General features: G+C 47.8%; 1 protein-coding gene across 2 annotated transcripts in view; it reads right to left on the bottom strand.

Moving 5' to 3' along the window:
• Positions 1-13,005, bottom strand: part of FHIT (fragile histidine triad diadenosine triphosphatase) — a 797,037-nt gene that overhangs the window by 213,614 nt on the left and 570,418 nt on the right. The gene's annotated exons all lie outside the window — the stretch shown is intronic.

Genomic DNA, 13,005 nt, shown 5'->3' with positions numbered 1-13,005 from the left:
GGATCACTCCACTGAGGAATGTCTCTGTGCCCTGATTACATTTCTGTAGCACCCACCCGCCGAAGCTCTCCGCTTATGACTCTGTCATGAGCTGGGACACAGGTCTGGGGAATCTTGAAGGCCTGCTCCGCCTTTGCGGAGAGCATGATGATGCCCACGCTTTCTTCCCAGACTGCACACCCCAGCTGGGGAAAGAGCTACTTTAACAGCCTTCCACCGACCCCTCACCCAACACATTCCCTTTGGCAGGTCAAAAGATGCCTTGCGAGGGCTTCTCCAGTTTGGAGAGGCAAAGGGAGGTTATGAGCACAGCACATGCTCAACCTATAGAAGGCCCCCAGTTCGACCCCCTGAAAGGTCTGCAGAGCTAGGAAAGAATCGTGCCTGAATGCCCAGGCAGCCTCAGCTACTCAGTGCCAGGAACGGTGTGCTCGGTGGACCGACATTCTGGCGCAAAGCAGGGCAGCTTCCTGTGTTCCTATTTACTGTGTGAGAGCGAAAAGGCGCTGCAACTCGTCCCTGCAAATTGGCCCTGATCCACACCACTAGTAGTGGCTCTGTCAGGACCTATCCAGAATGCCAAGGGCAGCCAGAGTTGGCGGGAGCATGCAGCTTCCCATGATGCCCCACTGGTGGCCAGTAATGGTCGCCAGTGGTGTGGCACAGTCCCCAGGATCGTCACTGATCTCTAGAATCATAGAACAGTAGAGTCGGAAGGGGCTGTGAAGGCCATCATGTCCAACTGCCTGCTGCTGCAGGATATCCACGTTACACAATCCCCCTCAGATGGCAGCCCAGTTTCTTTCTGAATGTCTCTAGTGTGGGAGAGCCCACCACCTCTCTGGGCAGCCAGTTCCACTGTCGTATTGCTCTGACAGTGAGGAAGCTTTTCCTGATGTCCAGCATGAATCTGGCAATTTGAATTGATTATTCTGTGTCCTACACTTGGGCATCAGCAAGAAGAGAGCTTGACCTTCCTCTTTGTGACAGCCTTTGAGGTACTTATAGAGGGATATCACATTACCCCTCAGTCTTCTCTTCTCCAGGCTGAACATGCCCAGTTCTAAGTCTCTCCTCATAGGGCTGTGTTTCCAAACCCTGGATCATTTTTGTCACCCTCCACTGGACCCATTCTAATTTACCTGTATCTTTCTTAAATCTTGGTGCCCAGAACTGGACACAGTCCAGGTGACATCCGACTAGTGAGGAACTGCTACTTCTCATGATTTGGAATTAATACTTTTGTTAATGCATCCCAAAATAGCATTTGCCCTTTTGGCGGCTGCATCGCGTTGTTGGCTTATGTTTAGCCTAACGTCTAATGATAAGAGTGCCTCTAGGGCAGGGGTCTCAAACTCGTGGCCCATGGGCCAATTGCCCGGATGGGCAGGGCACAGGGAAGGGGCTCTGCGGCCTTCAAAGCGCCGGCGGCACCCAGGCCGGCCTCTGGATGAGCGGCCCACCACCGCCGCGGTGGTGGAATACTTGATGCGGCCCAGCCTCACCCAGACTCTACTTCCAGCGGCCCCCAGGTAAGTTGAGTTTGAGACCCCTGCTCTATGGGATGCCTTGCCCCTTTTACCTTCTGGCTTTCGGGGTTCAGCAGGGAGTTCAGGATAGCCCAGCTTCAGCTAATCTTTCTGCTGTTTTCACTGCCCTTTCTTTCTTTCTTTCTTTCTTTCTTTCTTTCTTTCTTTCTTTCTTTCATGAAGCTATGTCAGCGACCCAGGGGCTCCAAGGGCTACATCTTTCCCTAGCTGCAGTTCTGTTACTCCTTTAAAGACTTAGACAGGTGGCTTCCATACCTTATTAGCCCAAGGTTAGAATCTGTAAATCCACAGGATGCAGGGCTGCATTAACATACCATCACAATTAATGACACTAATCCTTCTGATGCAATCAGGGCACGCTGGGATGTGATTAATTTTGAATATTCAACTCCTCTAGTCCTCAGGAACAATAGGAAGGAGAGAAAAGAAGCTAAGAAACTACAAGCTGCAGGCTTGGAAAGGACTCTAAAGAGACATTTCATGTTGGGCTAAGATTCCTACAGAACTCCAGCCAGGTGTATTGATTTAGTGCACCATTAAAAAGGCATCTGTGAATGAAAAACATGTCCATCAAAAAGAAAATAGAAAGGCAATGTTTGCAGTTTAGAATAGTTAACAGAAGGTATGCATGGAAATTACTGCAGCACCTTACAAGCATCAACTTCAATTCCCTGTCTGAGTAGGCAAATTTGCAACTGACAACATATGGAACCCATGGAGGCAGAGGCTTAGATTTTCTTGTTGCCATTCATGTCTGAGACGTGTGTCTATGGGATTCACTTAAACGTACATCACTGAGCAGTTGAGCAATACTCAGTAGATAAGTTACAGCCATCTTTGTTATTACCTTTGCCTAGTTTAAGTGCTTGATCTGAGCACTATAAAACTAAAAGTCAAATCTAAAAGTGAAGATGGGCAGGAAAATTTAGCTTCATAATTTCTGAATCAACATATTTAGAAATGGACCCGTCATAAACTATCTGTTGACCACCTTTGGGGTCTTTCCAAATTCCACTCCTCAGAGCTTATCAGACCTACAAAATCACTGACCCCCCCCCCGCCCGCCCCTTTTTTCCCTGTGTCCCTAATTACTGAAAGTTTGCATTAGGGATGAGTGAAGAATCTGGTGAGGTGCAAGGCCAGGTTTCTGCAGTCTGCAGGGATGCAAAAACCTGTCGACCTTAATATAGTTGAGGCTCTTTTCTGCGCTGCCACCTTCCTTCTCTCTCAGTCCAGTGCAAGCATGCTCTCCCCGCTCACAGCTACAGGAGCATTCTTTTTGTGCACCAACTAAAGCAGAGTTGATTCATTCTGCTGAGGAAATGTGTGTAAATCCAACTGGGAATTGGGAAGAGTCAAAGGTGAGCATGTTTGCAAATATTTCCATTGGACCTACCTGCATTCAGGCTTCAAGTGGGACACATCTGCATGTTTTGTGAGCGATAGCAAAATTCTCATATGTACAGCCTTGCTTGTATCCAGAGGTGCTACTGTACGCTGCTTCTAAGCAGGGATATATGTGGAATTCAATTCTCTTAGCCCAGAATTTACCCAGTTAATCCCTTCTGTAACCAAATGCATATCTGAATCCATAGGGCAAAATCCATTCATTTTGAACTTGCAGCATAATCCACACAACAAACAAAAGAAAGTTTTCTAAAAATTCATCCATTTATAAATGTGCATGAAAGAAGGTACATATTTGAAAAAAATATGCACAAATAAATGTTAATTAATGGTGGAAATTTATTTATTTATTTAATGTAACATTTTAATATGCCGTCCCAATACTAAAAAGTCTCTGGACAGCTTACAAGAAACAGGAAATGTATTACATTTAAAATGTGCATGTGCAAAAAGAAAAAAGTTGTGATTTGATACGGACTTGAGTCCAAATGAACTTTCAAGAGCAAGTTGGAGATCCTCAGTGAGGTCCGGTTTTGCTGATTTGAACATCCATACATCTAATGCAACCAGCCCTCATTGTTTAGCTGCAATACTTGGCTCACTGTGATTTAATGCCATGTTGAGAAAGAAGTCCAATATCCTTGGAATCTTAGCAAACAATAGTTGCTTATCTATAGTAAAGCTGAATTTATGTTAGAAGGCTGCCTACAGAAATATTTATTGTTCCCTTTCTAAGTCCAAAACACAAGATCTATTACTTTGAACCATACATTTTCCATACACACACACACACACACACACACAAGGGGTCATAAAAACCATTTTCAGAAGTAAACTGATACTATTCCACTTATTTATTTGGTTTTATACGAAGATGGAAAGGATCTAGAACTCATGATGTCAGCAAGAGGTGCCTTGCCCGAGCCAAATGAAAATCAGAACAGAGCTACAGATTGGCAGTATGGAAAACATAGTTGTACTTAGCTCTTTTATAGAGGGTAAAATATATTTAGACTAATGGAAGTAAAGCCACATCTTCAATTCAACAGTTACAGCAAGTCTGGGGAACAGAATAATGAAACAACAACAACAAAAAAAAGCCTTTGGGACATTTGGGACGGACACACAAACACACACACACACACAGAGAGAGAGAGAGCTTTATGCAGATGTCTATCACAGTTTGATGTTGACAAAGAAGAAAAATAAGCAGCACGTCCCCATATGGAACACCCTGAATAATATTGCTCTGCATGAAATTGTTCCCGTAACACCCAGCTGCATCCACTCAAGATGCATCACCTTAGACTGGCGCCAGTCATTTCCCCCAGCCGGCCCACACGAGTGGCCGGCTGGCCCGTTCCAACCGGTTGGAATGCCACTTCAAGCTGCACCAGTGATATCGGAGTGGGCAGACTTCAGGGCAGGGAGGGTAAGACTCACGCAGAAGCGCAAAGATCTGCACTCGGATATATTCAGGTTTACATTCTCTGTGCATTTAGTTCCTGTTCATTTTCGATACCTCATCACAACAACTGGTCTCAAGAGTGGCTAGGGCTAGGATGGCGCAGAAGCCCTCAGTCCAATCTTGAGAGCCGGTGTGGTGTGGAGCGCAAGAATGTGGGACGGGGACTCAGGCGATCTGGCATCTGGTCCCCACTCAGCCATGCAGCCACTGGGCGACTTTGGGCCAGTCACTGACTCTCAGCACAATCTTTCACCGACCAGCCCAGTCACAGTCTTGTTGTTGTGAGGATAAAATTGAGAGGGGGATGAGAATTATGTAAACAGCCTGGAGTTCCTTGCAAGGAAAATAGGCAGGATATAATATTATAGTATTATAACAATATTCCATCTAAAATCTATTACATTATGTTATATCTCTCTCTCTATATATGGATGGATAGATAGGTAAAGGTAAAGGTAAAGTCCAGTCATGCCTGACTCTAGGGGGTGGTGCTCATCTCCGTTTCCTAGCCGAGGGAGCCAGCGTTTGTCCGCAGACAGTTTCCGTGGTCATGTGGCCAGCGTGACTAAACACCGAAGTGCATGGAACGCTGTTACCTGCCCACCGAAGTGGCACCTTTTCATCTACTTGCATTTGCATGCTTTCGAACTGCAAGGTTGGCAGGAGCTGGGACGGAGCAACGGGAACTCACCCCGTTGTGCAGATTCGAACCAGCGATCTTTCGATCAACCAGCCCAGCAGCACAGCAGCTTAAACCACTGCACCACCTGCATCCCCAACAGATAGATAGGTAGATAGACAGACAGACAGAAAGACACATACATACATACATACATACATACATACATACATACATACATAAATTTGCCGGTGTCCCAGGTGCTGAGCCTGGGCTATAGGTTGGGCCTTCTTGCTAGAATTTCTCTGACGCAAGGCATAGTTTACTTTAAAGCCAGATCCTGTTCTCCCTCTTTAGAATATTTGCAGAAGTTCTGAGCCACACTGGGGCCCTAGAATGTGGGGATGGAGAGTCTCAAATTTCTCAGGCTTCCCTCCCTGCAGTATAGATCGTGACATAATCCATTAAAAGTAGCCGATTCATCCTCGCAGCCTCAAGGCAGTAGCCATAGGAAATGGGACAGCTGTGCGGGTGGAAGGGTTAAAATTATGGCTCTGAGCCAGCCCCCCTGCATTTACTCTACTGTTAAAAAAAGGAAGAAACCCACTACCCAGATTTTTAAAACTCACTTTGGCACCTTGTCCCTTTAGTATTGGAATAAACCTGCCTTCCCAGCCCAGCCATTTGATCTCCCCAACCGCGAGAATTACAAAGGCCCCAAATATACTGCCAGGGCAGAATCCACCAGGATATTGATGTCCCTATGGCAAGACCCACCAGTCGTGCGTGGGAACTGGAGGGCAGAGGTGGGTGGGAATTCCCCATGGCACTCCAGTCTCTCCTCACGCTCCAGGCATCCATTCCATGAATTCCACCCTGCCTTAGCAGCTGGCTCTTGCTCCGGGGCTACAAGGAACTGACCATGGAGTGGGCCCAGGACATCCTTTTCACAAATGGAAGACCTCTGCAATCCACTCAGCCCAGCCTCTGAAGGAAGCCTGAAAGGCTTGGGGGGTTATTTTCTTCCACCCTGCAGCCCCCATGCCCTCTGAGCAGTTATGTTGGGAAGGTAAGACTCTGAGGAACTCTGTGGGAGGCAGCATGAGGCCCTGCAGGGGAAGGGGAACCGGCTAAAATGCCCCCCCTCCAATACCGCCAGGGAGAGCCTCCACCAGATCACAGAGTTCTCCCATTTTGGGCATGGTGGGTCCAACCGAAAGATGGTTGCCCCCACCCTCTTTGAATGGTATCCTTAGTTACCACTACTTCCTTCCACCATCACTTCCACACACACCTCCTCCTCTCCTCTCCTCTCCTCTCCTCTCCTCTCCTCTCCCAGTGACTTGTGAGCTTTGGGAATAAAGGAAGAGAGAGGGAAACAACGATTTTGCAGAAACTGGTAGGGTGGGCCCCTAACTCACCCCTGTAACCCTTTCCCTCCTTTCATTTCCAAACTGCCTCAGAGTATGCAGAGGTGAGAGAGGCTCAGTGGCAAGAAAGACATTTGCACAGCTTTTGAAACCTGTCCCAGGGCAACAAAACAAACAGTGGCACTTGCTCTTTTCCCAAGGATGAGCAGGCCCTGCCACTTAGTACTGTGAACCCAGAGAATAGCAGAGCGTGGAAAGAAGCACAATTCTGACCACAGTTTAAGAAGTGACCCTCATTCCTCTTTGGGGCTTCAAGCTTGGTGTTCCCAGCCCAACACACAGAGGGCACACGCCGTCCCTTGGCACGCCCTGTCCTGGGATTTTGGAGCACAATTGCAGTAACTGAATCAGAAATGGATCCGGACTGCAGCTAATGCCATTAGAACGCTTACCATTTGCTTCTTTCTTTTTTTAAAGCCACATCATCAATGCACAAACGATAAATTATTGCAATTGATGGTGCTCTCTAGTTTTCCAGAATGATGGAAAATATACTCACAGAATTAGCTAATGCGTTTAGAAAGGATTTAAACCTCCGGAGTTTGCAATAACATCAGTGGGTCACAGTTATCTTATTGTATTTATTATACTAATGGGATGAGAAGCCCCAAGCACGTCGGCATATTTTCACAATTCACTGGCTACACACACATCGAGTGACCTTTGCCTCCTGTACAATAGAAAATCAATCTCCTGCTTTAATTCAAGATAGATGCTAGCGGATGGCTAATCGAGGGAGCACTTCTTCCAGCTATGGCATTGCCCATGAATATATTTGCAGGTAATCCTGCAGGCCCGCAGCGTGGTGATCGCAGCCTGCTGTGGATTTAAATTGGCATGTGTCGGGCTGTGATTTAGATGATCAAGCCAGTCCTTCAAACGTGTGTAGAGATGATGTGAGATGGGAGCACCTAGGCAACCGCGGCATCCATCTCTTGGGAGATGACTCAGAGCCTCGGCACATTGCAGGCGCCATGCTGAGGTCACGGGAACACGCTCCGTGCGATGCCACGATTCGCCCCTGCGGTGTGTCATTCTGGAGCCTGGCACAGAGCCAGTGCTGCCCAACGCTGTCACGGGGGGCACGGCGTCGGCATTTTCTGTGCCAGCTCACAGCGGGACTGGATGGTTGGAGTGATTCTCTCCAGATGTGTGGATTTCAGCTGCCATCATGCCAGCTAGCAAAACTGATGCTCAGGCAGGTCCGGAATTGTACTGTGATGCCGGGGCGGGCTGCGTCGGAGTTGTCTCAGGGCCGAGGTTCAGCTGCAACGTAGGCCTCGCTCACCTGTGCTCCATCCATCCCACTCTGCTGAGTGAAGTGGGCGAGCGATTCGGATGGAGGCAATAGGCATGTGCCACCCAGGGTGCGGCGGAGGTCCTTTTGTACCCAGGTGCCTACATGGAATTGCAAGATTTGTTTGCTCACAGCAGTGCCTTAACGGAAGGTTTAGAGAAATTATTTTCAGTGGGTGGGTGCAAGGCCATCTATCCGTCAACTGCCTGATAGCTGCAGACAGACGGGCCCAATATGGCAAAGAAATAGTTTAGATAAGGAGGAGGAAGATAAGGACGTGGGAGGTGGGCAGTGAAGAAAGAAATTTTGCTGCTGGATTTTCTTGGTAAGATTTGTGAATCTTTGCTCTGGCGAGGTGCCCTGCATATCTGTTTGTCTCTGCACAGATTTCTTTCTCCATACCTGTTTAGCTATTCTCAGGTGACAGTAAGAAGTATATCAAAAATCAGGCCAATGTAGCAAATAGAAGGGGCCAGAATGGCTTCCGTTTGCTAACTGTGAACAATGCTTGCTCGGGGGATCCTAATGAGCCCGAACAGGTACTTTACCTGAGCCATCTTCTGCTCATATTATGCCAGGGTATGCTACTGATACACTGGTAGAATAGCTGTCCTACCTGGTACATGGTCAATCTGGGAGGTGAGGGGGAAAGAACAGAAAATAACAAAAACAGAAATAAAAATGCTGGATTAGGCTCAGGAGATCTGGACTCCAGTTCACACTAGGGGGACTTTGGGCTGGTCACTCACTCTCAGCTAACCTACCCCAAAGGGTTGTTGTTATGAGGATAACATGGAGAGGAGGAAAGCCTTGTAAGCCACTTTGGGTTCTTTGCAAGAAGACTGGTGAGATACAAATGCAAGACGGTGATGGTGATAGATGGAGAAGGAGATGATGGGGAATGAGATGGAGATGGTGGTGGCAAGAGACATTCCTCTGCCCAAACACGCAAGTGCATGCACACACTTCCCCATAAATGCTGCCACCGCCCACCCACCGGGCTGCTCTGGGGGTGCCACGGCCCTGGGGCACAGCCAGCATTTGCTCGGGGCCGCCAATTCCCGAGCATCCCTACAAACAGAGTTTGCATCTCCTTGTTTATTAAACGCATTTCCACACTGCCTTTTAGCTGAAGGCTCTCAGAGTGTTCAGTGCAACACTGAAAATACTTCAACCCACAGACCTTTCCAGTTTACAAACTTGGGAGCAGAGCAGTGCAGTTGGGAAGACAAGCCACGATCAAGTGGCGATAAAGCCCGTGGCGCAGTGGTGGGAGTGGCAAACTGGTTCCCGCTCGGCCATGAAGCGCCCTGGGTGACTCTGGGCCCGTCACTGACTCTCAGCCTGAACTACCTCACAGGGCTGTTGTGAGGATGCAGTGGAGAAGAGGACTATCTGAGCCGCCTTGGGTTCCTCGCAAGAGGGAAAATGGTGAGATATCACTGTAATGAAATTACACAAATGAATGGTGACAGGACATGAACAACAAATCAAAGTGCCTCACTGTTCACCAAAAGGCAGGGAGCCAAAACGATCCCCGGAAAGGCCATGTCCCAAGCCCCCCATCTCACTTCATTTGATGCAGGGGCATAAAGAAATGCGTCATATTAAAACGATAAGATCTGGACGGGCCCCCATGGAAACAGGGACCCACACAGGTCCCCAACAGCGCATGGGCCCTGTTTCATGTGTGAAGCATGAACAACAGTAAGAAAAAGAAGAGGCACAGTACAGAGTTGAAACATGTCCCAGGGCACAACATCTTCGGAGAGCCCTTCCAAAGAAGTCTCCAGGGCCCATGCAAGCTGGGAAGGGCTCTTGCCAAGCTGCCAGAGGAAGGGGCCAGGATACCCCATTTGCCGCTTCCGGAGAATGAGAGAGGAGGAGGCACAATCTGGCATGCAGGTGGCCAACTTCAGCATCTGAATAAAACTTTCTATATAGACCTCCTTGGTTGCTTCTGTCATTCAAGCAGAGTGACAAAGAGGAACATTTTTCTTCAGTATGCTGACGAAAACAAATACAACGAACCAACAAACAACCCCCCAAAACCAACACACCCAATACCTTTCTTACACTCATACTTGTTCTCATAACTTACCTGCTCTCGCACCTCATCTTTTCCTGCCCTCTTTCCCCATCCAGTTATTCCTACCTGCCCATCAGTTCCTTGTATCAGAAACCCAACAGATAAGGGGTTGCCCCAACAGTGGGGGTGTTTGTCGGTCGCTAAAGTTTGCACACATGTAAGACCGCCATTGTGGTGACTTCCCCATGGCTGTGGCCAAAGCATTTCTTTAGGCTTCGTGGACGTGGCTGCACGTGGTCAGCAAAGGACTGAAGTGTGGACCACTCACCATCACGGGAGGGGACTGAGGATCAACAGGGGAAATAGATCCTCCCCCCCCCCACCCCAAGTGCAGCCAAAGCTCACTTCTCTACTTTAAAAATGAATGTGCTGAAGACTTGACATATTATAAAAGTTCGTTCTGTCGATGTTCTTTTCTGTGTGAAAATGACTGGCAACTATTTCCTCAAGAAGTTATTTTCTGGAAAAGCAGTGAGTGCAGCAAAGATCCAATCTGTCTTCATAAAGCAGAAAAATAAAGCAGCAAAGACAGTTGGAAGACGAAGAGGGCGCTAAAAAGGAAGGGCTAACTTAAGTGAACAATAGTTCAAGTTGAGAATTTCGGTTTGAACTTATTTGGACATATCAAGTACTATCTGGAATTATACTTGCATTGATTTACCTTTATTTCATTTCATTGATTTACCTTTATTACTGCCAATAGCCAGAAATTGTTTTGGGTGGTTTATGAAGAATAAAACCTTAGAAATACAGTATAAAAACCACAAACATCGAAGATGCCAAGGCATTTATACATCTACGAACAACTTTGAACAAGGATCATTCAAATCTGATCCAAACCTCCCTGGAGACTCCCAGATGCCTGAGAGAAAGAGGAGGTCTTAACCACGGGCTGAAAAGATAGTAATGTTGGTGCCAGGTGGACTTCATTGGGGTGATCCTTCCATAACTGGGGGCCACCACCAAGAAGCTCCTCTTCCTCATTGCTGCCATCTGAATCAAAGGAAACACCTACTAATAGAGGGCCTAAGATGGCAAGCGTAGAGTACAGGCATACATGCATGGAGAGATTCTCCATCAAGCACGACAGCTCCACAACACATACAGCTTTATAGGTTAAAGTCAGAACTTGAATAAAACTCAGAAGCATACAGGTGGCTGGTGCAAATGAGCCAGCATTCCGGCCACTGCTTGCCATCTGGCCACCAAGAGAGCCATTTCTACAGGCGGCCTCCCCCCACGCAGCACATTACAATCATCTAGCCTGGACGTTCCCACAGCGTGAGCAACTGAAGCCTGTCCAGGTAGGGGCACAGCTGGACCACAGCTGGTGTGACCATTCTGGGCCAGTCTTAGTCACCAAAGTTGCCTCAGGTGACAAATACAGCAAATACAACACACAGGGGGAAGGCAACCCCCCTGGAAGATGCCATCCAGTCTGGAAGAACCACCTACTGACAGCATCTCGGTCTTGTCTGGACTAGATTTCAGTTTATTGGCCCTCAGCCCATCTATTGTTGTACCCAGGAACCAATCCAGTACTTCCAAAGCATCTCCTGATGAAGAGGAAGAAGAGGAAAAGATCTGGGTGTCACCTGCATACTTAGGACAACACGTTCCAAAATTCTAGATGACCACAGTAATTTGTTTCATGTAAATGTTAAATACAATGGGTGAGAAAGCAGACCCCACCGGAATGCCATACTCATTTCCCAAGTATTTCTGGAGCAAACCCTTCAAGAAGAAATGAGGGCAATGCTTTGCTTTGCTCCCACTCCCAACGCAGACTGTTGACCCAGAAGGATACCATGGTCAGTGACACCAAAAGCCACCAAGAGATCAAGGACAATCAACACAGCCACACACCCCTGTCTCTCTCACGGCATAGGTCTCCATGCAGGGGAACCAAGCAATTTCCATGCCAAAACCTAGTCTGAACTCTGATGGAAATGGAGCAGCATAATCACTCTCATAAAAGAGTGTCTGGAGCTAGCTGGCAACCACATGTTCAAGAACCTTAAAGAACCTGCTATATGTAATAACAGGACTTCATGTTACGTACAGCTGTTAGAAATAATTTGCCTTTAAAGGTCAAGGTAAAGGTTTCCCCTTGACGTGAAGTCCAGTCATGCCTGACTCTAGGGGGCGGTGCTCATCTCCGTTTCCTAGCCGAGGGAGCCAGCGTTTGTCCACAGACAGTCTCCATGGTCATGCGGCCGGCATGACTAAACACCGAAGTGCACAGAACGCTGCTACCTGCCCACCGAAGTGGTACCTTTTCATCTACTTGCATTTGCATGCTTTCCAACTGCAAGGCTGGCAGGAGCTGGGACAGAGTACGGGAGTTCACCCTTTACGGAGATTTTTTTTCCAGTGGTCCCTCTAGAGCAGCCCTCTTCCATCCTGGCATTCTCCAGATGCACTGGACTATAGCTTCTGGGAGGGGTAGTCCAAAACATCTGGACAGCAGCAGGTTGGGGAATGCTGTTTGCATTACAATCCTTCATTAAGTATACATGTACGGCAGACTGAGAAGAGATCCATGGTTACACTGTCACAAATCAAACCCGATACCCGGAGCAGTCTATCTCACAACATTTCAAACACAATCACAAGTTCAGCGGCAAGCCATCAGGCGATAATTTATGCGTCCTTGTGCTTGACAGAATGTGTGGTAGCTCCCACGATGATTTGCAGTAATCAGACCTGGCCATTTCACATCACAGCAGCAACACGATTTCCTTCCCTGCTCCCCTCCCCACCCCCTAAACTATACCGCCAGCATGAGGAACGCTTGGAGTAACTAGGAATGGATTTGTGCATGGAAAGACCATGCTTAGGTGCAGAATCACTCGATTCTAAGGGCTCTCTTTTCCACCAACTTCCAGTTGGTGCATTTGGGGGTTCTAGTGACCCATCACCACCACCGTCCACCCAACTTCTGCTCTTTTTAAAATTCTCAGCACGATTCCTCCAGAGACGGCTCCCTTATCATGGACCCAAGAGGAAGCAGGGGGAGCCGTGCCATAAGTCAATGGTCAGGATTTACTTTCTGGTTCTGGCCAGCGAGGAGGTGAAGTGTAACCATATTGCAGCATTCCACTTCAATCAATATATTTACAGTCAGGGAGAAGATTCAGGATCC

Source organism: Varanus komodoensis, unplaced genomic scaffold (genome assembly GCF_004798865.1).
Source record: "Varanus komodoensis strain SLA01 unplaced genomic scaffold, ASM479886v1 scaffold6_4, whole genome shotgun sequence".
Classification (NCBI taxonomy): domain Eukaryota; kingdom Metazoa; phylum Chordata; class Lepidosauria; order Squamata; family Varanidae; genus Varanus; species Varanus komodoensis.
Note: the sequence above shows the minus strand (reverse complement) of the source record. Positions and strands in the feature narration are given on the sequence as shown.